Below are 24,100 nucleotides of genomic sequence, written 5' to 3'. Positions count from 1 at the left end.
CTACGCAGACTAACTCGCAGTTGCACCGCTAGCCTTTTTATATGCAATTATTACTGCCATCTCGAGGTGATCGGAATACACTAGCTAGAACCAGAACTTTCTCGAACCAACGAGGTAATTCCAAATATTTAATTACGCCTAATGCCACCTAGCGGGCAGCTGAAAAAGATAGTACATAGTACCACTACTCGCCACTAGATGTCGTTAAGTGTCACAATACACAATAATAATTGAAATGCAAAAAAGCGTAAGTTTGCTTAGGTCACGCACTTTGCGACTATCCTAGTCTAGAAATATAGTTAAGGGCAAAAATTGGCCCTTGGAACAAACTGAAAAAATCATTATGGCCCGAAGGCTTTAAAGTTTGGAGACCCCTTGTCTAGATGTTAATGTTATTTAATATTTGTTGTTATTGTTACATAATCAGTAACAAAAAATTGTAAAAATAATAATTGCCAAAAGAAACATTCAATTCCCCATATCATTCCTTGTGAGGTCCAGGGATATGCAATTAGGTCGACTTATTTTTCTTAAAAACTAAGCGAAAAAAATTCAAGAGACAAAAAATTTGTATTTCTAATTGCTTCATCCAAAGAAATAATAAAAATTGCACAAAAGTCAGTGGCGTACATTTTTAAGTCAAAATATTCGTTCAAATCCCGCTAGAGACGCCACTGGACTTAATAAATTGAATCACGTACAGGCTAAATTAGCTCCTGAATGTTATAAATACCATTGCCAAATTACAACAAAATTAGGTAAAGGATATTTAAGATATTCACGAATAACTTTTTTTTATTTTAATTTTAACACCCTGTATCTTGAGAACGAAGGATTTGCGGACCGATGTTTATATGAACATTTCGTCTCGAAATTACCTAAAGAATCGTCTGTTAAATTTATGGTACATACTTAATTAACACCCTGTATATGAGTAATTCTTTAAGGATATTGAAAGTAATAAAGACGATATTATTATTATTATAAACTGGTTCAACAAAGAACATGTAAGTTTAACTATTTTAAATTTATTCACTAAAAGACAAAAACCACAGACTTCCTCATATATTTTACCATTTATTTGTATTACTCGAATATATCATTATTTGTTTTTATAATTTGCAACTGACTCTGAATTTATACAGTGTGTCTCACTTCTCATGGAAACACCCCCGTATCTTCCGTAATATTCGAGGTGGAACGATGAAACTCTCAGGGCTGATAGAAATGCTCAAAATGCACCTACCACCTGAATGAGGTTGGCCAAAATGATATACACTGTCCGGCACTCAAAATGCACCTACCACCTGAATGGCGTTGGCCAAAATGATATACACTGTCCGCCACTCGCGATGGAACACCCCATTTTTACGGTAAAACATATTAAGGGGCAAATAGGCTCAAAATTCCTTCAGATTCGTGATCAGGACTACCAACTTACTACAAATACACTTTTTTCCTGAAAAAATTTCAGTCCTGAAAAATCCGAATTTGTCTCACTTCTTATGGAAACACCCCCGTATCTTCCGTAATATTCGAGGTGGAACGATGAAACTCTCAGGGCTGATAGAAATGCTCAAAATGCACCTACCACCTGAATGAGGTTGGCCAAAATGATATACACTGTCCGGCACTCAAAATGCACCTACCACCTGAATGGCGTTGGCCAAAATGATATACACTGTCCGCCACTCGCGATGGAACACCCCATTTTTACGGTAAAACATATTAGGAGTCAAAATAGGCTCAAAATTCCTTCAGATTCGTGATCAGGACTACCAACTTACTACAAATACACTTTTTTCCTGAAAAAATTTCAGTCCTGAAAAATCCGAATTTGTCTCACTTCTTATGGAAACACCCCCGTATCTTCCGTAATATTCGAGTTAGAACGATGAAACTCTCTGGGCTGATGGAAATGCTCAAAATGCACCTACCACCTGAATGGGGTTGGCCAAAGTGATATACATGGTCCGCCACTCGCGATGGAACACCCCATTTTTAGGTAAAACATATTATGAAGCAAAATAGTTCGCTTCCAATACCTGAACCCCTTCATTCTATCTGGAGAGTACTCTCAGGTATGAAAGATACATATGCTGTGAGATGATATCATCCATTATGAGCCTATTTTGCCCCCTAATATGTTTTACCGTAAAAATGGGGTCCATCGCGAGTGGCGGACAGTGTACAGGATGTTCCTTAAACACATGCTAATATTTAAGGAGATAATTCTTAGACCCATTTTAAGAAAAAAACTTCCTATGGACGTATGTCCTAAACGCCTTAACTTTCGAGATACAGGGTGGCAAAGTTTTCAAAAATAATCAGTTTTTCAATAATAACTGATATAATTTTGTAGACATCTTTGGCATATTTGGTACATATATTACATGCCTCAAGGCGCATTTTCTGATGTACACAAATTTGTATTTTTTCAAACAGTGGCATCCCTACGGGTTTCGCATTGAATATTTTTGGGGAAAAAGTACTACGCCAATGCTTTCTTTTCAAAATAAAATCATTTTTAAAATCCTCATTTATTTTTGAGAAAATTTGATCTCCTGGTATTTCTTTGTCCGACGCATGATTTTCACTCAAAAAAATAAAAATCGACAGAAAGCAAATTAAGAAATTAGATCAATTCTAAAATGAATGAGAATCTGAAAATTGCTTCATAACGCATTACCAATTCCCTAATAATATTTGAAAACATAATCTGCAAAAAAATAAATTTTTCACAAAAACGAGTTTTATTTTATTTTGTGACAGTAAGTCTAAACGAATAGCACAAATTTGTTAATTAGTAATAATACCAAAACTGATTATAAAAATTGTTGGAAGTGGCCACCTGCACTTAGTATGCATGCTTCCGCCCTTCTACGCATGGAATTACGCACCCGTTCAAATATTTCCCGGCGTATTTCGTATAGTTTCACACGAGGCAACTATTCGCTCTCTTAAATCTTCTAAAGTATTAACGGGAGTTTTATACACAAGAGTTTTAAGGTGACCCCATAAAAAAAAATCTAAACTGTTGAGATCGGGGGATCTTGCTGGCCATTGCTGAGGTCCTCCGCGACCTGTCCAACGATTAGGATAAACTGTATTTAAATGGTTTCGGACAATTACACTGAAATGAGCAGGGGCGCCATCGTGCATGTACCATATTCGATTCCTTAACGCAAGTGGCACATCTCCCAAAAACCCAGGTAAGTCTTCTTCGAGAAAGTGTAAATAAGAACGACCATCAAGGCGTCCTGGTAGAAAAAATGGGCCTATTACATGATCACCTATAATTCCTGCCCATACATTAACCGAAAATTGGTGTTGGAAATGGGTTTCGGTTATTGAATGGGGATTTTCTTCAGCCCACACATGATTGTTATGGAAATTTTGAATGGCATTGCGAGAAAAATTTGCTTCGTCTGTGAACAAAATTTGTGTCTCAAACTGCGGATTTAGTGCAATACTTTGTAGATACCACTGACTGAAGTTCACACGCTGTGGAAAATCTCTGGGGAGTAATGCCTGCACTCATGAAATATGGTATGGGTATAACAAAAAATCAACCAAAATACGCCAAACAATTTGATGACAAATATCCAGAGTTCTAGCGATCTTCCTCGTACTCAGGATGTTCCTCAATTTCTTGCAGCACCGCTTCCTCAATTTCAGGAGTTCTTACTACACGAGGTCTACCTTCCGGAGTCCTTTTCTTGAAACTACCAGTTTCCCCAAGTCGACGATGAATATTTGAAAAGGTTTGGCTATCTGGTAAGGCACGATTAGGATATCTTGCCTGATAAATGCGCCTGGCTTCTGTTGCATTACCATCGGCAAGGCCATATACGTAATGCATTTGCGCCATTTCCGCATTTGTATAATTTACCATATTTACTGATATTCAAAAAAACAGCGGACTACCAAAATAACTTCATTTCCAAGAGGTGCAGTAAATAAATTCTGCTACACGTCATTTATTCCAGGATAACTAAATTTATGTTTTCAAAAATTATTAAGCGGTGCTGCGTTATGACGTAATTTTAATTGAGAACAGTGCATCTGACAACAAACAAATACCTTTTAGATCCTCAATTATTTTGCAACAAATCTGATCTCTTAGTTTGCTTTCAGTCGATGCACGATACCGCATCATATTTTTAAGGAATTTATTCCTTAAGTAAAGCGATTTTTAATTTTTTGAGCGAAAACCATGCGTCGGGCAAAGAAAACCTAGCAAATCAAATGTGCTCAAAAATGTATGGAGATTTTAAAAATAATTTTTAATTCAAGATAGAGCAGTGGCGTAGTATTTTTTTCGCCAAAAATATACATTTCAAAACTCGTACGTACGCCACTGGCAGAGAAAATCAAGAAAATTGTACATCAGAAAATGTACCTTGAGGCATGGAACATATGTACCAAATATGCCAAAGATGTCTACAAAATTATCTCAGTTATTATCAAAAAACTGATTATTTTTGAAAACTTTGCCACCCTGTATCTCAAAAGTTAAGGCGTTTAGGACATACGTCTATAGGAGGTTTTTTCCTTAAAATGGGTCTAAGAACTACCTCCTTAAATATTAGCATGTGTTTAAGGAACACCCTGTATATCACTTTGGCCAACCCCATTCAGGTGGTAGGTGCATTTTGAGCATTTCTATCAGTCCTGAGAGTTTCATCGTTCTACCTCGAATATTACGGAAGATACGGGGGTGTTTTCATGAGAAGTGAGACACACTGTATGTTCTACTCTGACGATATTCAGCCTTGCATTCCTCATTGATTTTCTGTTATTTATATAATCATGACATTATTGTTTTTTCATTAACAATTTCATCAATCAAATGAAGTTTCTAATCTTGTAAATAAATGCGATTTGGCTCAATGTACTTTGGCACTGAATGCCGAACGAACGGTAGTCGCCAATAATAACTACACGAGTCTATTTGTACTTCAGTAGAAAATCGTGCTCTCAAAATTGGAGCGTCGTACGTTGTTCGAATGAGACAAAACTGCGGGAAAGAAAATAATGAATTGAATAAATTATGTATTCTTACGTCTGACACCTTTGACGTACAGCTCTATAGGTTTCGATTGAAGAAAAAAAACCACGGTTTCTTCATGGTTATTATTCGTTCATGAACAAAAAAAACTAAAACAATTCTACAAAGTCGACGTAAATGCTCATATCGTTCAGTGTCAAGTATACTCGAGTGCTGTATATCACTTAAGGTTTCGTGCTTCGTGGAAGACTTCAGTGAATTAGTTTTTTGCCTGAATGTTCATGGACTTCGATAAGTAAACATCATTCACGACAAAGTTGGAAAGTTTCAAAAGTTTTGTCGGTTTTACTGTCATGCGTATTCGTAGCTCCATATCTCAATAAATATTTATTCTATTGTGTCGTTCTGTATACGGGTCGATAGAGAATTTTGTAATCTATACGTTGATGCTGTTAATTTTTTTCCAAAATTAATTTTTTGCCTCAGTAATATAGCTGTAGGAGTTCTGGTTCATTCCTTATGGAAAAACACGTGCAAATTTGAGCAGGTTCATTCTGTCGATTTTTCACTTCCACTTTTGCGTCATACAGTCGACCAATCAGAAGGTACCGCGCGTACAGCGGGAAATTCAAATCAGTAGATGAACAAAGACACTACGAGGTCAAAATCCCATGTATTTTCTTATGGAGCTAAATTTTTTTTGAAATTTTCATGACAGCCGATCTGATGTATCACCTCGATACCATCTGCATGTCTCTCTTCATCGATTACGTTACACGAGTCTCTCTCACTCTTACAAATACGCACCTATATAATAATAATGATAATATTTATTTACTATTCAATGAAATTTGCAGTGTTTGAAAACATATAATGATGTATAATACAATTATCAGTAGATTTATCAGTTAGACAAATAAATAAAGAAAACTCACAAAATTATTTGTGACCATTACGCCTGCAATGCAATTTTTTTATCAACAATCAATTGAACACATATTAACATATGTCACACACATATTAACATATGTCACAAAAAGGATTTGAAGCTTTATAACTTCTATTTATTATAATAGGGGAGCCAAGCGGGGATTTCGGGATTAACTAAAGCGCGGCAGATTAATATTAAGGGGGATACCTTGTACCCGGTTAAGTACCTCCACCACGTATGAGCACCATATATAAGGCCGCCTGTGAGGGATAAGGGATCAGATTAGTAAAAAAAACTTGATCATCAGAAATTCTCGAGCGCGTCAGATTAAGGTAGGGTAAGTTAATTACATGCTAAAAAGTGTATATTCTAGTAATCTGACAATTTGAGAGTGACGTAAAGAAAGGGTAGGGCAGCAAAGTTGTGAAAAAATAACGTCAATTCGATATTCTCGAGCGTAGCTAATTTTTTTTATTCTTAATGAAATAATTCAAGGATAACGAAAAATATATAATCTGAGGATTTCCGTAAGCCGAAATAACAAAAATTCGTCGATAAAGTTTAATGCGTGCAGCTGTGTGATATCTATATTTCCCTCTCCGACTATCTATTCCTCTATTCTCTATTCACTTCTTCTCTATCTATTACTCTCTCACTCCGTTCCCACTTAGAATTATGTTGCCATGACGCCATCACAGGTGATCACAGAGACTTGTTCATGATGAAGATGAAGATGATGATTAATTAATCAATTAATTGATAGATGTAGCCATTACTACGTGGTAGGAAATCATAATGAAGAAACGAGAAATTGAACTTTCTATGTTTTTTACCACTTTTATTTGTAACTAACGTTACTGCAGTTTCGTCCTATAAGGACATTTCCAAACTCATACAATATATAAGGACATTTTCAAACTTATACAGTGTATAAGTTTGAAAATGTCCTTATAGGCCGGAACTGCAGTAACGTTAGTAACAAATAAAAGTGGTAAAAAACATAGAAAGTTTCATTTCTCCTTTCTTCATCAATTTATCAATTGATTATGGAAAATTAAATTTTTTTGAGCATTTTTCAAAATTATATTCTCATAAATACAAGTATTCTACTTAAAAAACATACACTTATATTTGCATGTTATTTCCTGAGCTTTTCAATTAATTAAGTTCAATGAATTGAAAAAAAAAATATTGTTTTTGTCAGATTGAGCGAATCCCTCCAGATAATCGTCAGATTATGAGACAGCACGTCTGAAACATAAAGATAAACCACATATATCTTAATCTGACGCGCTTGAGTATTTCAAAATGGTGAATTTATTTGCACATTATAATAATGGCCACGAGTTTGCGTCAGATTGAAATCGTCAGATTATTGAATGAGACCTTTTTTTTGTTGCACATAACACCCCCTTAGAAAATCTACGCACTCGATAATTTTTTTTTCTTTTCACTTTTAACCCTTACTTACAACCACCCACATCATGCAAACGATCAGATTAACATACCAACATTATTGAAAATACGTAGGACATTGATGCTATCAATATCTGACGCGCTCGAGTATGTCCATGCAACAGTATTTTTTTACATATTCAAACATGTATAGCCGCTTCCCCCACCGATGAAAACATTTTTTTTCTTCTTATCATCTAAGCTTTGCAACCTAATATGTCTCAATGACGCTCGAGTAAATCCCCCTTCTGCATCGTGGGCTCCCCTGCTATTATATGCGAGAGCTTTCGATAGCTGGCCTTGCTATCATCTTCTTGGCTCTGATTTGTGAAGAGCCTGAATCCTTTGAATCCGATATTCTCGAGGGTTTCTAGTAAATCCGGATGGCTGACGGTATCAAATGCTTTTGCGAGATCAACGAATCGACAGATGGCGGAGTCTTTAGAATCTAAAGCGTTGTATAGTTTTTTAACGCTATAGCGTCCTGAAACATCAATTCTCCACTAAATCTAAGGATATTTCCCTATCTTCTGCATGACGTCACAATTTCCCTAAAATTCTACGGAAATCAAAAATTGTGGTCAAGTATAGAGAATGAGTCAATTTTAGTCCCGAAAAAACAACCGCCATAAATATCAACAATTTGCAATTACTTCCAGTATCCCCCGTTTGTATCGAGGTTGAGGACAAAGCCTACTACGCGGACGTCCTGGGTTCGATTCTCATACCGATGAACTTTTTTTAATTTAATTTCCCTCAGCTACCGATGACTACGTGACTGGTATGTGAAAAAGGGGCCCGAGGGGTGAGGTGGAGTCCCAAGAAGGGCAAGGTCTTTGAATATATCCGAAACTAATTCCATCCGAAACACACTTACTCCGAGTTGGGTGTTCCACAAGGTTCCAATCGGATGTCATGAAAATTGCAAAAAGTTCAGCTCCTTAAGAAAATACATGGGATTTTGAGCTCGTAGTCTCTTTGTTCATCTACTGATTTGAATTTCCCGCTGTACGCGCGGTACCTTCTGATTGGTCGACGGTATGACGCAAAAGTGGAAGAGTGGCTAAGCCCACTTCACACAGAATGGACGTCTGACAGAGACTAGGCGCGGACGTTTGACCCTTCTGTGTGAACTGGACCTGAGGTCCAAAAATCGCGAGAATGAACCTGCTCAAATTAGCACGTGTTTTTCCATAAGCAATGAGCCAGAACTCCTTTTTTCAGCTTGTTTACTTTAAGATGTCGGACAATTTGTATCAATGAAGTCAAATTGAACCAGAGAGCTGCCTGAACAACCAGACAAATTAAATAGACGCTTGGCATTGATAGTGTTCGCAGTGTTCGACGTTGATTTGCGAAATTTCGTTCCGGAGATTTTAGTTTCGAAAAGGAGTCTCGAAGTGGCAGACCTAGAGTAATTCAGGACGAGGATTTGAGGACCTTGGTGAAGACTGACTTATCACAAACGGTTGTGATGGCGGATGAACTGAGCGTCAGCTCCCATGAGGTTTCTGATGGTTTAAAGTGTATTGGAAAGGTCAAAAATATCGAACGATTTGAACGATCTACAGAAATTGCCACGTTTCAAAGCCTGTTCTTCTTTGCTTTTGCGCAACCAAAACGAACCTTTTTGGACTCGATGGTCACGAGTGACGAGAAGTGGATCTTCTAGGATATCAGGAGACGTTCAGGATAGTGGTTTTGCACCGATGAGCCACTCTGGCACTTCTCAAAGACGAAAACCCGCCAAAAAAGACCAGGGTTACTTAATGGTGGTCGGCTTCACTATCTGCAACCGAGTCAAACCGCCATAGTAGAGTCCTACCGAGTATCGAAGTTCTGTCTCATCCACCATACTCCCCAGATCTCTCGCCAACCGACTACTACCTTTTCAAGCACTTCGATAACTTTCTCAGCGGTGGAACCTTCGCGAATCTGGACCAGGCAAAACTGGCCTTCGTCGACTTCATCGAATCCTGACCACATAACTTTTTATGACGACGGAATTATTTGACTTGTGTTACGTTGGCAAATTCAATAAATATTCACTGAGATATTACAGTTTAAAGTAGACTCATAAAAACAGACAAATCTTTTGAAACGACCAATAATAAACTGATGCACTCACATGTGTTTGGACACATATAATAGTACACTTAACAACGGATTAGACTAACTAAAGGTTTATGAAACTTGTTTGCAGTGTAATATTGAAAAGGACCAGTCATTGTTATCGGCATGCCCTTTGAAAATTCATCGTTTTTATTAAATTCATTCTGGTTTTTTTTCTGTAAGATGAATAAAAATATCGATGATGATTCACAATCGTTTATTTGGCTCAGTTGAATATATTGAAAGAGTGTGACACTTGAACAAAGTAACAACTCAACAATCTAATACACATGTGTCACATGTATACTCGGTAAGGATGATAATAGGTTTTAGTCTCTATTTTCTATTTTTTTTATGATGTGGCATTGAAAAATACACACAACCCTCAATTTTTACTCTTCTATCACCAACCCCTATTTTTCAATAGTCATTTTAATAAATTTAATCATTGTTATTCCCGCCAGGCGTCTACCGGTGCCACTTCTCATTCAGTAAACAGCGCGAAGTAGGGATGAGAACGAACGGTCTCCTGTCTCCCTCACAAAATAAGCCTGCTCTCACTCCCTACACAATTTTCGGCCACTAGTACTGGTTATCCATTGGATACAGTTTGCGATGCCACGGAAGCTGTAAGTTATCCAAGAGAGTTTTTGAACTTATTGGATTTGCCAACTATGCCACCGCATAATCTACAACTGAAGGTTAGATCGCTCCGTAATTTGAATCCACCACTGCGGTGCAACTGCACGCGATTAGTCATTAAAAATAATGAAAAACGTTGTCGAAGCCAGCAATTTAAGTGGCAAGTTCAGAGCTGAAAATATATTTATACCACGAATCTCTATTATACCTACAGATGTGCCAATTCATTTTAAACGTGTGCAATTTCCAAGTGGATTGGCATTTGAAATGACTATCAATAATTCTCAAGGCCAAACGATGTCTGTTTGTGGCTTGGATTTGAGCACACCGTGTTGTTCACACGGACAATTATACGTGGCATGCTCTTGAGTGGGCAAACCCTCCAGTTTGTTTGTGTTAGCTAAACATGGACTAACGAAAAATATTCTACACTATAGCATTAAGGGATTAAATTTATTTGTGTTATTGTTGTGAGTTAATTCTCCGATGACTGGATATTACGGCAACGTAACGCGTATTTATGCTGACTCCTCAGGTAGTTTATAACAATTTTCAATTGAAGGTGATTCATTAGCAACGTGGCACTTGAAGTGACCAACGAATAATCCTCTTACCAACTCTGCAGAGGTGTACCAAAATAATATTTTTATTAATTTAAACACATAGGTAATTACTTAAAAATTGTTATAATAGGTGGCGCTACCTGGTGTCAATGGTAAAACTGATTACATTTTCTTATTATGCCGAATACAGTACTTCAAAAAAAACAGACAAATTTACAAAATTATCATTATGCTCCTTTCATATAGAAAGAGAACTACAAAGCAAAGAAATAATTACCTATGTTATGCTTATGAAGTTTCAGAATCCATTGACTCGTCCGAAGAGGAATCCCCAGTCACACTTGAATCTATTATTATTATTTGATCGAGAACATGTTTGCCATCCCGTCCAATCTCCACATTTTCTCTTCTTCCTTGATCACATGGGCTACAGCATTAGCCCAATCTTCTTTCCGTATCCGTTCCATTGCGAGTTCTAATAAACGTTGGACATCAGAAATTTTATGTCACGTTTTCATGAGCTACGTAACCCTTAATTTGAGCCCAGAATAATTCTATTGGGTTTAACTCGCAATGGTAAGGAGGAAGTCTCAAAATGGTGATGCCTTCAGCACGAGCTATTGTATCCACCACATGCTGGCGATATCTGTCACGATGCTGTTTAATGACACTCATAAGCTCGGCTTTAACCATGTCCTCGGAAAATTGAATTCCTTTTTGTCCTAACCAACTCTGCATGTCTGCTTTTCTGGTGGTCATAGTTCGCAGCTGTTCTACTAATCGGCTGTGATAAGAAGCGTTATCCATTACTATTACCGAATTTGGCTCGACTCGTGAAAGAAGGGATTCAAACCATCCTACAAAGCGTTGGGCGTCCATGTCTTCGTGATAATCCCCCGTTTCTTTTGATAAAAAAAGTTAGTGCACTATCGTCTAAAAAGCCACTCTCGCTACTTATATGGGCGACAATTAGTCGTTGCCCTTTACCCGATGGTCCGCGTAACCCTGTTGATAAACCGTCCACAAATGCTTGATGATAACTAGTTAACTAGTATCTTGCCAGATCCTAGATACTGTGTGACCAGCATTCACCCACGTTTCGTCCAGATAATAAACCTTTTTGTGAGCAGAACGCATTTCTCTAATAGAGCGAAGATATCTCCGTCGCCATGAGACTATATTTCCCTTTCTATTAAGACAGATTTATGGGATCGTTTTGCATACATACATTTTAAATCTTCTTTTATTATTTTCCTTAGCTACTCTTTGGTATAGCGTACAAAATTTTTCTGTTACTCGTCCAATTCAATTTTTTTTCTACCACGACAATGTACTTTTGGATCTTGCACAATCCCAAATTTTCGTACACTCTACATTCCATCTGTTTTTCTTCTAACGACATAAACTTCCGTTTTCTTTGTACAATACTTGGACCTGCTACGGCATCCATCTTAATACTATAAAAATTATAGAATTCAATCATATTATTCAGCTATTTGTCAGTTTTTTACTTACTTCAAAAACTATTTTAAAGTTGATGTATTTTGAAAAACACTTCATTGTGAGATTTTCACTAGAACAGATTAACAAATCCGCAACACGTGTTTTGCTGCACAGTAGCTTTTTCAAGCGTGTTCACTAGCAAACTGAATTCTACATACATTGTTATTTATATATACTTTTTAAAATATTATTATCTACCTAGAACAGTGGTCGCCAACCTGTCGATCGCGAGCTACCGGTAGCTCGCGGAGGCAATTCTGGTAGCTCTCACAACGATTTTAATTTAAAAAAATATAAACTGCAAAAATCAGAGAAGCTTCCGAAAATTCCACAAAAAAAATCTAATTGTCATAATATTTAACATAAACAGCGGCAACGTTGCGGTGAGCGATCTGCCGCTGACGCCATCAAGCTAGAATCGGCTAGAACCGACCAGCCGGACCAGCGCGTTAGTGTTCGAGAACGATCTGGATTGCTTTGAACGGAATAAATACGCACGGCGCGGCGACATTGCGCTTAGTTTAAAACTGAACGCGTAACCAACGTCCAGCGGTTGGGTTAGTAGAGAACAACAAAAATAATATTATGGCAAGCAGTTGTAAGAAGGTAAAGACATACCACTTTCATTCGGAATGGGAAGAACAATACTTTTTTACAGAAGTTAAAGATAAAAATGTGTGTTTGTTATGTAATACTTCGGTCTCCGTTGCTAAAAAAGGAAATATTGAGAGACATCATAAAACTGTACATTCTAATTTTGAAAAATCATTCTCACTACATTCTGCCGCCAGAAAGGAGAAATTGAAACAGTTAAAAAAGCAGTTAATTGGACAACAATCAATATTTTTAAGAACAGTCGACAAAAATAAGGCTGCAACTGAAGAATCGTACCGTGTGTCCCAGATAATTGAACAAAAAAGAAACCTTATGAAGACGGGGAAATGATAAAACAGGCGTTTTTGGAAGCTGCTGATTCGTTATTTGCCAACTTTAGAAATAAAGACGAGATAGTTTCAGCTATAAAATCTATGCAACTTTCTGCTAATACAGTGATGAGACGTGTAGAAGTAATGAGCAATGATATTTTTTTACAGTTAAGAACTGACTTAGATAACTGTGTTTATTTTTCACTTCAACTGGATGAATCAACAGATGTCGTTGACACTGCCCAGATGGCCGTGTTCGTCAGGATGGTTTTTAGTGATTTTACGATTAAAGAAGATCTTTTGAAGTTCATTCCACTGAAAGGACACACTATTGAACATGATTTGTTTTCTCATTTAAAAAATATTATTTCTTCCGAAAATGGTAGGCTTGACAACCGATGGCGCTCCAGCTATGGTGGGTTGTGATAAGGGTCTGGTGGCGTTATGTCGTAAAGATGAAACTTTTCCGCAATTTCTCTGTTACCACTGCATTATCCATCAGCAAGCATTATGTGGATATTTCCTGAAACTAAACAACTTTCTGAAACTGGTGGTAAAAATTGTGAACAAGACTAGAGTTCAAGCGTTACAAAGATTATTCAGAACCTTGGCCGATGAAGTTGACTGTCAATACGGGGACCTACTCCTTCACTCTGAAGTCCGATGGTTAAGTAGAGGACGGGTGCTGAAACGTTTTAATGATGTCCTATCTGGCATAGTTCAATTTTTCAAACAACGCGATGAACCGACTCCGGAACTAGAAAATTCAATCTGGCTTAGAGATTTTGGTTTTCTCGTGGACATTACAGAGAAATTAAACGAACTTAATTTGCAGCTTCAGGGGAGAGACAAAGAACTAGCGGAAATGATTTCTGATATAAAAGCATTTATCAAAAAGCTGGAGTTTTGGGAACAAAACCTAATTAACAGCGATGCCAAGCATTTGTCATTGAGTTTCAAAATGATTTAGCCTTAAAATCGTTAGTCTCAAGTACTGAATGTATCTGGCTTATTGTAAGTAAAGACAAATATTCAGTTCTATGCCGTGTTGCCTTGAAAGTGAAAGCATTATTCAGTTCAACCTATTTGTGTGAATCTTCTTTTTCCAATATGAAGTTTATTAAGAACAAATATCGCAATCGACTTACAGATGAACATTTGGATAATTGTATTCGAATGGCTGCATCAAATTATACTGCAAACAATAAAAAAATTATCGATGAGTCTGAGTGTCAGCCTTCTCATTGAACGTGCTTTTTTATTTTTCAATGTTTATGTTCATGATAGTGCGTTACTTTTTTGTTGTTATTATTAACTATTTTTAAATCATACGTGACATGCCGTTGTGGCTCGATAAAAGTTTGTGTTTATTTTTCAAACACCTTCGTTTGATAGGTAGGAATGTAGCTATGAACAAGTACGTACTAGTAATATTAGTTATTTTGTTATTAGTTTATTATTAGTACCTTGTATTATGTATTACCAGTTAAATAGTAAAATAAATACATATAATGATAAATTAACTGTGGATTATTTCATTTACGTTGCGTTACGTGGCTTCCGTGTAGGTAGCTCGCTGTTTATTACAAAATTAACAAAGTAGCTCAGCACATTAAAGAGGTTGGCGACCACTGACCTAGAAACTAATAATATTCTAGAAACTAATTAATGACAGTTATACCTGAGTTTAACGAACATTCATACCTGAGTTTAATGACTAGGTCAACTAATTATCTCACAATAAAGTGTGAATGTGATGAAAATCTATGATAATGTATTTTGAAAAACAAGTATCGGCCAACTCTATCTTATATTTTAAAGTTAATAAATATAACAGTCTATTTGATAAATATAATAAAATATATCTAATAAATACAAAACAAAGTCACCTTCACAAGGAATAGAACACACTACGCCTATGCAGATGAGGACGCTTGATAATGAAGAAACCGAATTACTAGTTATGGCATTTTAAGGACGCAAATATAATAGACCTGCGAAGTGTTGATCAGTTTACCGATGTTTAAAAGTATTTAACGAACTGGTTCACCTATTCGCTCGTACATCCTATCGATATGCAGAAGCTATCTTGTTACGGGGGGCAAATTTAATAGAATCATCTTACTTTTCAATTATTTATAATGGCGATTCATAGACAATAAAAATGACCCTGGTAAGAATTTAGTTCTAATATTTAACATTGTTGCCGTTAGCTCTCAGTTCAGTTTATATATGAGTTACCTTCAATTGAAAATTATGATACTATAGGTAAATTGTCAATAATATCTGATGACCTTTTTCTATCAGATCTCCTTAGAATGTGATTCGATTGAGATTCACAGCTTCCTCTTTTCTGTTGAAATTATCCGTATATTTGTGGATTTCTAGTACCTCCCGTACCAGTCGCCTATGGTATCCCTGGTCGGGGGTAATGAGTTCCGTGTTCTCAAACATAATTCTTTAGTTTCCTTCACTGAGTGCGTGTTATATCAAAGTCAACTTGTCCGTTTAGCCTAGTCCGCAATTTCTCTCATGCTCCCCCGCTGCTGATTGTGGGTCCCTTTTGACTTCAGCCAGCCTGAGGCTTTGTCGTATCTTCTTAATGGATTTGAAAACAACCGTTTTAATGTTGTGTTTCCCCAAGAGTTTTCCAATTCTGTCCATGACCCTTGAGGTATAAGGTAGATAGATATACCTGTAGAACTCTGCAGTTTCATAGCTTTGTTGATTTCGCGTATACTGTATCCACTGAAGATGTTCCAGATCTTCCTCTAGATGTCTAGTCCACATATTCTCTAATCTCGTTCTGTTAGAGTGGAGAAGACTCTCTTTTGGCTAGTGTGGTGCGGTGCTTCGATAGTGTGTGCAAGTACCTATTCGTGTGCGTAGGTTTTCGGCACAGTAGCACCATATCGTTCGATTAGTACATCTAAGAATGCTATCCGCTGGTCCAGTTCAATCTCCATGGTGAACTTGATGCTTGTGTGTTGAGCGTTCAAGTGGTCTAGGAAAAGGTTCACCCTAGTCAGAAGGGAGGAGTTATCTCCACTCTAATCAAACGGGCTCAGAGAATATGTGGACCAGAGCATCTAGAGGAAGAACTGGAACATCTTCAAGTGACCTTGAGATCGAATGGATACGGTATACCCGAGATCAAAAAAGCCACGAAACTGAAGAGTTCCACGGTTCAGAACGAAGAGAAGGCTCAAGCACGCGCGTATCTACCTTATATCCCCAGGGTCACGGACAGAATTGGAAAAGTCTTGGGAAAACACAACATTAAAACAGTTTTCAAACCCACTAAGAAGGTATTATCACACCCGACTGCGGTTGCAGTATTTCTTGATATTGAAGGAGCATTTAACAAATGCACTACCTAAATCTATATGATTGTCTCTGGCTAGGAAGGGTATAGAATCGACCATAACTGGCTGGATCTATGCCATACTAGTAAACAGAACTGCAACTACGACTCTTCAAGGCGAGGCTATCAGGTTCAGGGTCACCAGGGGCTGCCGTCAAGGTGGGGTAGTATCTCCCCTTCTGTGGTCGCTCCTGGTGGATAGTCTGTTTGATGCCCTCGACAGAAGAAAAGTTGATCTTCAAGCTCATGCAGATGACCTTGTCATCCTGGCAAGGTTCACGTCAGGAAGAAGAGCTTGTAATATCCTCCAAAGCGCGTTAGACGTTGTTCACAGTTGGTGCCTGAGGGAGCAGATGTCTGTCTACCCCTCAGCAAAACTGTGTTAATCCCCTTCACCAAGACAAGAAAATTGGACGATCTAACGCCACTTTCCCTCAATGGTGTGGTCATTCCATTCGGAACGGTGGTGAAATATCTTGGCATTGTCCTTGACAAAAGACTCACTTGAAACGCTCACTTGGAAAAAGTTTTACACAAAGCCAGACTGTAGAGACAGTCTGTAGAGACAGTCTTGCTTTGTCCATAGATATGGACATGTCGAAGGATTTGTGTTAAAACTTGGGGTTTAGGTCCCAAACAAATCAATTGGATTTATGTGATGAATGTCAGACTAATGATCACTTATGGTGCAATTGCTTGGTGGCCGAAGGCTTTACAGAAAACGGCACAAGCGAAGCTCTCTGGCTTACAGAGACAGGCTTGTCAGGCTATCAGTGGTGGCTATCAGGCTATCACACCGTTAGCGGCCATGGAGATCCTTCTAGATCTACCTCCTCTCCACATTTTTCTGGAAAGAGAGGCTAGATGGACTGCATACCGACTTGTGCACATTGCCAATTGCACAAATCAATTCAATGCAGAGTGCAACAGACTGTTGGTTGACATTGGAAGTCACAGCATTCTGGAAATGACCTCTGACTTTATGCCTCCAGCTGTCAACTACGAACTGCCTTATTAAGTACTATTCCCGAGTAGAGAGGACTGGATCCTCCGGGAGAAGGAAATATTAAGAGCAGATAGTTGTTGGTTCACAGATGGATCAAAAACACCTTCCGGTTCTGGTGCAGGTGTTTTCAGTCGCAGACCCAGGACAGAGTTATCTACCTGCCTCCCAGGCCATACTGGCCTTGGAGGCAATGAAGCTGCTGACTCTCTTGCAAAGGAGGGTGCTGCAAGCGGCTTCATCGAACCAGAACATGTCATTGACATCGCTTTGGGCTTTGCCAAAGAAAGATTGAACACCTGGATGGCAAGAAGATTTATGGACTTCTGGCAGAATATTCCAGGATTGGCTCACTCCAAGGCGTTTATTCACACTTCGAAGCTTTATTCCAAACAGTTGTTGGATACAGTAGACGGCAGATCCGTACTCTCACCATCGTTGGATACAGTAGGGATGACGGCAGATCCGTACTCTCACCATCTGACCTGAAAGACCACTCACCATATAAACTAATCGGCTTCGTTAAGAAACTAGGTTTATTTGGCCGAGCTTGAATAGGTGTGAGCCACAATAAACCCTTGTGGGTTGCGGTGGAGGGTTGAATACCAGTTTAGACCTACCACTCAGTTTAGACCTACCTACCTACGTACACCAGATTACCTGAATCAACAGAAACACGCTATACGAAATTTACCTAAGCCAAGTACAGGTATTAGCACGCCAAACTACCTGAGGAGTCAGAATAAATACGCGTTACGTAGCCGTAATATCCAGTCATCCGAGATATTAACTCAAGATGTATAAACCTCTGAAGAAGCTAGCCACTCGAAACGTCAGGAAGAAATTACAAAAATCCACGGCCTTCAACCTGAAGAATATTCACATTGAAAACCTCGGCCGTTTAAAAATTTGTTCACAATCGTACATTTTATTAAGTTGAATATTTTGGAAAACTGTGACGCTTGTGTGACCCGCAATAAGCGGGTCCATTTCAGTTTTTGACTGTGTACTGCAGTTTTTTATCTTTTGTATATATCAATACTGATTATTGTTTTCGAAATGATTTATAAAAATTGATATTACTAACCAGTCATGTACAATGATTTTAGATAATTCCTTCATCAAAAATTGGAGTTGTAATGAGTTATCAAAGCTATTTTCCGTGTTTCTTGGCCGTGTTCAGCAGGTTTTTATGTCTGACGTTTTGTCTACTACTGCGGTAGACATTATCAAAGGCGATGATGTAACGGTCGGCAACGCCGAAACGGTTTCTGCGATTCTCGAGCACTTTGACTGTTACATCAGGCATAAAAACCTGCGTGCCATGGCCAAAAATACCAGGAAACAACCCTGACAAGTTATCTCCGGCCGTGAAAGTTTACATTCTTTGATCAACATTATGGAAGGTGTAGAATATTCTGCAAAAATATGAAACCTTCCTTTCCTCCTAGTCATAGGGGAGCCCAAGCGGAGATTTCAGAATTTAGTAAAGCGCAGCAGATTAATATTCAGGGGGATACCTTGTACTTGGTTAAGTACCTCCACCAAATATGAGCCTCATATATAAGGCCGCCGGTGAAGGATCAGATTAGTAAAAAAAATTGATCATCAGAAATTCTCGAGCGCGTCAGATTAAGGTAGGGTGAGTTGATTACATGCTAAAAAGTGTATATTCCAGTAATCTGACAATTTGAAAGTGACGTAAAGAAAGGGGAAGGCAGCAAAGTGGTAAAAAAGTAACGTCATTTCGACATTCTCGAGCGTAGCTATTTTTTTTAGTTCGAAGGAACTAATTCAAGGGATAACGAAAAATATACAATCTGACGATTTCCGCAACCGAAATAACAAAAATTCGTCAATAAGGTTCAATGCGTGCAGCTATGTGATACCTATATTTCCTTCTCCGCGTTTCTATTCCTCTTTCACTTTTTTTCTATCTATTACTCTCTCACAGCGTCCCCACTCTGAATTCTATTGCCATGACGCCATCACAGCTGATCACAGTGACTCGTTCGTGATGAAGATGATGATTAACAATTAATTATATCAGTTAAGTATTTTATTTAAAAAACATACACTTATTTGTTTGCATGCTATTTCCTGAGCTTTTCAATTAATTAAGTTCAATGATTTAAAGAATTTTTTTTTTGTCAGATTAGGCGAATCCCTCTAGATAATCGTCATATTATGAGACAGCACGTTTAGAACATAAAGATGAACCATATATATCTTAATCTGACGCGCTTGAGTATTTCAAAATGAATTTTTTTTTGAACATTATAATGATGGCCGCGAGTTTGCGTCAGATCGAAATCGTCAGATTATTGAATGAGAGCTTTTTTTGGGTGCACTTAATACCCCCTTAGAAAATCTGACGCGCTCGATTAAATTCTTTTTCTTTTCACTTTTAACCCTTTCGTACAACCACCCGCATCATGCGAACGATCAGATTGACATACGAACATTATTAAAAATACGTAGGACATTGATGCTATCAATATCTGACGCGCTCCAGTATGTCCACGCAATAGTATTTTTTTACATATTTAAAAATCTAAAGCCGCTTCCCCTACCGATGAAAAGGTATATATTATATAACATTTTTTTCTTCTTATCATCTGAGCTTTGCAACCTAATATGTCTCAATGACACTCGGGTAAATCCCCAGTTTAAACAGTTTTGCAAATACATAAATAACAATCTATGTATGATGTGCAGTTTTTATGTCAAGTTTATAGAGTGGAGACGTAAATAGCCCCCACTCCCTCATAACTTTTGAACGGGGCAAGTCGTGCAAAATGAAAAGGGCAATGGTGTGACACCACTCACCGCAGAGAGGGCGGTGTCAACTTTTCTTTCAATAGAAAGGGGAGTCGTGTGACTCTTCTTTCTCTATACAATGATCCTGAATGTTTTGAATTTGAATAATCGGTTGAGAAGTTATGTGTGTATAAATTGGAGACAAGAATGATTCCTTTTTAGAAAAAAATTGTCAGAAATCTATTGAGGAACGTATCGTTTAAGTTCAAGACAAATGAAATGACTGTGTACCAAGGGCATGTCGAAGATTGTTCATTTGCATGTTTATACCAAACACTATACTTTGCTCTTGCCATATGAAGAAGAAGAAGTTTACAGAGTAGAAGAAATCAAGGAGTTTGAGAAAATATCTCAAAGTTACAAAGATTGGCTAGCTGAAGTCCTTCAACAAGGTAAATGGATGTTCCAGTCTGGATGTTATGTAATATCTGGTTGGCAAGTCGCTTGCTTTCAATTCATAGTTTGATAATGCCTCTTCATTTCAACTAATGAGGGTTCAGGTATTATGAAATGAAAGAATGAATATTTATATTATATTTATTACATCCTTCAAGAAATTAAAAAAAATGATATAGGATACGTCTTATAGAAAATAAAATATATACATACAAACATAAATATAAATATACATACATATAATTATAAATATAAGTGTAAATGCAACGATAAAGATAATACATACACATAAGTATAAATGAACGCAAATAAACTTTCCCTTGAAAACACGTGTCGAGGTGTTGAAAACAACGTTGTGGTGTTGGGATAAAACTTCAGTATTCATGAATACACCAAAGGTCCCAAACAGTGCATCACAAGTAAAAAAATGTAGTAACGATCGACACTGAATCGTAATGTTTTTTGTCTATTTAAAAAAAAAAGAATAGATTGCAAAGATCATCGATATCTAGTTGAAAAGCAAACTGACTCGGAACAATTGAATCGACTAAAACTAAGAGGCCTTCTTACAGGTCACTGTCACTGGAAGACAGTTTTTGTCGCCTCTGTTTGGAAAATGATGAAACAGCAGAGCATATACTTTGTGCCTGCCCCGCTGGGGACCGAATCAGATTTTTAGAGTTCGGCAGAGCCGTGCTTTTACCATCTGACCTCCCGTGGGTTGGGCTACCTATCGGGCGTTTCCCCAGGTGGAGGATAGGGGAACGGCCAGGAGACTGGAGGCCCTGTCCGGGAAGCCAATGTTATCTTACCGACGGGGTCGACGGACTCCTGGTCAGTGGCAGAAATAAGTAGGGTGAGGGGAACTGAAAACCCCCAAAAGCCTTTGCAAAACATGCCACCGTGGACCAGCCTACCCAAGCTAAAGTGTAAGGAATCGTGCCGACAGCCGAACTGGCCGCAGGGTGATATGGGGTTACGAACGATCCTCTTGAGGAACCGGGCGAAACCTCATTGTAATCAGCCTACCTCTGATAGTAGGAGTGGCGCCCCTACTGCGCCCCCCCACTCCTCCACTTTTCGTGGTAGCGAGGGAGAAAGAGACGTGTGCGACGTGATCGACGCATAGAAGGATGGAATGAGCATCGAGTAGATTCATTTGATAGATAAGAGAGCGGTGGAATTACAAAAATAACGATATAATATTAATAATGAACAAAAATCGGATTAAAGAAAAAACATGACGTCAATGTGTACAGGGTGTCCCAAAATGCGTCATTAAAAAAAAGTTTGAAAGGCTCTATTGTTTTGGCGTGTGATGTTTCAATGTGTACAGGGTGTCTCATCGTTTGAGAAAAAAACATATACGAGGTGTCTCAAATACGTCAGCGTGGAAAATAACGGTATAATATTAATAATGAACGAAAAATAGGATTAAAGAAAAAAACATGGCTGCCTTACAGGGTGACTCATCATTTAGGAAAAAAACATGTACAGGGTGTTTCAAATACGTCAGCGTGGAAAATAATGATATAATAATAATAATGAATGAAAAATCGGATTAAAGAAAAAAACATGACGTCAATGTGTACAGGGTGTCTCAAAATACGTCATTCAAGGAACATGACGGTTCAACGGGGTTCTATCGTAGAGAAAAAACAAAGATTGCTGTCATAAGGGCACTAAGCGACATATTCGTTAATAATAGTAGCATTGTCATGTACAGCGCGTCAAATGGAAGAAGAAGAAATGCAGAATACATCGACTGAGGAAAAACAAAGATTATGGTCAGAAGGGCACTAAGCGATATATTCGTTAATAATAGTAGCATTGTCATGTAAAGCGCGTCAAATGGAAGAAGAAGAAATGCAGAATACATCGACAGAGGAAAAACAAAGATTACGGTTAGATGGGCACCAAGCCACATTTTCGTTAACCACAACATAGATACCTATGTCGAAGAAATTAAAGTTAGGTAACGAATAGCAATGTCTCGAAGTTTTGGTGAAGAAATTACCTTTTGGCTCCAAAATTCTTCAAGATTAATTCCTGATTCGAATGTATCTTTCCAGTTGCTGTCGTGTAGCATGTCAATTACTTCTTCTTGAATTTCACTAGTTCGGACTTCCATTGTCTACTATATAAAATGATTTGAAATCCCTGAAACAACTAAAAAAGAATAATTAAAAATGAATAGCTGAAAATAACAATTATATTAAGCAAAATAAACCTGAAATGAAATAATAGTGAAATAAACTACAAGTAAAAATAGAACAATTGAGTAAATAAAAACAAAATAAAAATAAAGGAATGAAAAAAGAAAATAAAAATAAAAAGTGTAGAGATTCCAAGTCACGTTAGTTCATAACGTTTCTATTGTTAGTATCTACAATCGTCTTCGGGTGATGACTGGACTGATTTCTCCGAGAGATGACTCTTTATAGGTTGTTCAAATACTTTCACTTATCCCTGCTTTCCATTTTCCGCTTCACTGGTTCCGTGGGAGATGACCGTTTTGGCGGGAGTTGGCCATTTTTCGCTTGATGATGGGTTTCCATATGTTACGTTGCCTGGCTGAATACGTTGTTGGACAACATGTATGCGGCTTCCTTGAATTTTCTCCTAAACCAATGTTCCTCTCTGTGCAAGCTTGGAACCACTCGATTTTGTGTTGATGGGTCCAAACATGGTCTGCTATTCCTGATTTGCTGGTTTCCCCTCGCTGTGTATGTTTCTTGTGCTCGGCAATGCGAACATTCAATGGCCTCTTAGTTTCACCAATATGGGATTTTCCGCACTCACAGGGATCCGGTAAATGCAATTCTTGGAATCGCAGTCCGCGTTTGGTGGCCTGGTTTTCGTGAGGCTGCTACGGATGATGTTACCGGATCTGAAGCAGGTTCTGATGTTGTACTTGGAACCAATTCTTCTTATCCTCTCCGATAATCCTCTGATGTAGAGAAGTGCAAGCACTGGTTGTGACGGCTTCTCTTCCTTGCGAGGCTCCTGCTGTCTTTTAGCCAAAGTCTTTTCTACCATCGCTTTGGAGTAGCCATTCTGTTGAAGATCATTTTTGATGGTGTCTAGTTCCTTCTCGAGACCTTCCTTCGTATTACTGAGCCCAAAAGCAAGGTCTAATAGAGTCTAGATGATTCCTCTTTTAGTCGATTGATGGTGGTTGGATTCGGGGTTCAGATAATGTCCCGTATGTGTGGGTTTTCGGTATACAGATGTTTCCCACTTAGTGTCGGTCCTCTTCACCAAAACGTCTAAGAATGGCAATTTGTTGTGGATTTCCTGCTCCATTGTGAAAGTGGAAGAGGTTAGTTGTTTCAGGGATTTCAAATCATTTTATATAGTAGACAATGGAAGTC

General features: G+C 38.0%; 1 protein-coding gene across 7 annotated transcripts in view; it reads left to right on the top strand.

The window, feature by feature from the left end:
• Positions 1 to 24,100, top strand: part of SNF4Agamma (SNF4/AMP-activated protein kinase gamma subunit) — a 143,871-nt gene that overhangs the window by 75,831 nt on the left and 43,940 nt on the right. The window lies entirely within an intron of this gene.

The sequence above is a fragment of the Leptinotarsa decemlineata genome, unplaced genomic scaffold, assembly GCF_025532065.1.
Source record: "Leptinotarsa decemlineata unplaced genomic scaffold, Ldec_3_MD MMD2_tig00001973_RagTag_RagTag, whole genome shotgun sequence".
Classification (NCBI taxonomy): Eukaryota; Metazoa; Arthropoda; class Insecta; order Coleoptera; family Chrysomelidae; genus Leptinotarsa; species Leptinotarsa decemlineata.
This window is presented reverse-complemented; position numbering and strand designations above follow the sequence as displayed.